Source organism: Choloepus didactylus, chromosome 18, assembly GCF_015220235.1.
Source record: "Choloepus didactylus isolate mChoDid1 chromosome 18, mChoDid1.pri, whole genome shotgun sequence".
NCBI classification, from domain to species: Eukaryota; Metazoa; Chordata; class Mammalia; order Pilosa; family Megalonychidae; genus Choloepus; species Choloepus didactylus.
In genome coordinates, this window is record NC_051324.1 from 49,860,717 (window position 1) to 49,862,446 (window position 1,730).

At 47.6% G+C, this 1,730-nt stretch overlaps 1 long non-coding RNA gene across 1 annotated transcript; it reads right to left on the bottom strand.

The window, feature by feature from the left end:
* Nucleotides 1-1,730, bottom strand: LOC119514960. Its single transcript, XR_005212895.1, has 3 exons — nt 1,497-1,730; nt 666-750; nt 1-356 (listed from the first exon to the last, which is right to left on the bottom strand). It is a non-coding gene; the product is annotated as an uncharacterized LOC119514960 (long non-coding RNA).

The following is a 1,730-nucleotide window of genomic DNA, read 5'->3' on the forward strand; positions in this document are numbered from 1 at the left end:
TATTGTCAATATTTAAAATGTTTACTAATCTGCTGTGAATGTAGTGGTATCCTACTATATTTTTTCCTACTTATTTATTAAATGAGGTCTCTCAGTTTGCCAGAGCTGCTATGCCAAAACAACACAATGGATTGGCTTAAACAAGAATTTGTTGTCTCATAGTATTGAAGGCTAGAAATCCAAAAGTGATATAATGACAAGGCCATGCTTTCTCCCAGAGTTGGTACCTTCTGAAGATGGCAGATCTTAGTTACATGGTGATCTCTCTCTCCTCTCTGGTTTCTTCTGACTTTTGGCTTCTTCCTGTGGCTTTCTCTGATTGTGTCCGCAATTTCCTCTTTAGAAGGCCTCCAGTCCTATGATTTAAGACCCACCCTGATTCAGTTTGGCCAAACTTAACTAATAAATAACATCTTCAGGAGGTCCTATTTACAAATGGGTTCACACCCACAAGAAACTGGATTAAGATTTGAACATGTCTTTTGTGGGCGACATGATTTAATCTCCAACATGAGGTAGGCTCGGGGAAGCTAGCACTATTAACCCCCATGCTTCTCACAACAATCCTATGCAGTATGTATGCATATTATCCCCATTTTGCAAATGAGAAAATGGAGGCATACACAGTCACTCCCTTCTCCCTTCCTCTCTTGCAATCTACTCACCTTTTCAGGGGACTCCAACCCATTTTCCCCCAGTAGAGTCTGGTCACCACCAAACTTGGGCAGCTTGTCGGGCCAGGATGTCTTCCTAGATAGGAGAAAAGGAAGGCTGGGTGAAGTGGGCAAAAGTGGGGAAGATAGAGGGGGTGAAGCATAGAGACTCTGGGCATGAGATGATGGGACAAGAAAGAGAAGCTGGGGATAAGCAGAAGGGAAAAGTGGAGGCATGCAGCTGGGGAATAAGGACCTCCATGCCTGTGTGTGTTAGGGATCTCTCTGGATCCCAGACCCTTTCTGGGATTTTACTGGTTTGAAGACCCCTCTGTGGGGTCTCTTTAAGCCTTTAGCTTTTTGGGGGTCTCTGGGTTCAGAGGTCCTTGATGGATTTCTGGGTTTCCTGAAGTGTAGGTAGTCTTTGGGAAGTCTCTTTGGGTTTCCTAAGGGGTAAGTAGCACTCTGCTCCCCAGGGCTCAGAGGCAGGGCTTGGAGGCTCTCCAGAGAGTGTGGGGAAGGAGAAGGGGTCTGTTTTGGGCAGCTGCTCATCTGTCAGCTCAAAGGCACCCTGTTCTTTGACTCAGCACATATCAGGAGGAGAGCAGGGCAAATGATCTTTCTACTCCAACATCTGTTTCTCTCTGCCCAGAGTCCCCTCTGTGACTCTACTTTTTTAAGTGTCCTCTGGAGAGATTCTCCTTCTTCTCCCCCTGCCACACCTTCCCTGAGTCCTGAGTCCAGGGCTTGTAGGCTCTGGCAGGAGAGGCAGCATGGCACAGGGGTCTAAATCTGTAGCAGGCTATAAATATATTTGGCACAAGTCTTGGCTCGATTACTTACCAGCTGTGTGCCCTTGGGTGTGCCTCATCACCTCTTTGGGCAGCTGCAGAGTGCTCACAGGGCCCAACATCATTCACCTGGCTCATGTCCTGCACAGGCTTCTACCAATGAGCAAAAAGATCTTGTCAGTTCCAGTGGGCCTGGAAACCAGACTCTGGAGGGCTGGGGTCTTGGACCACACAAAAGGACACCAGCGATCCCAGATTCCTCCACTGCTAGAGTCGGAAAGTGTCT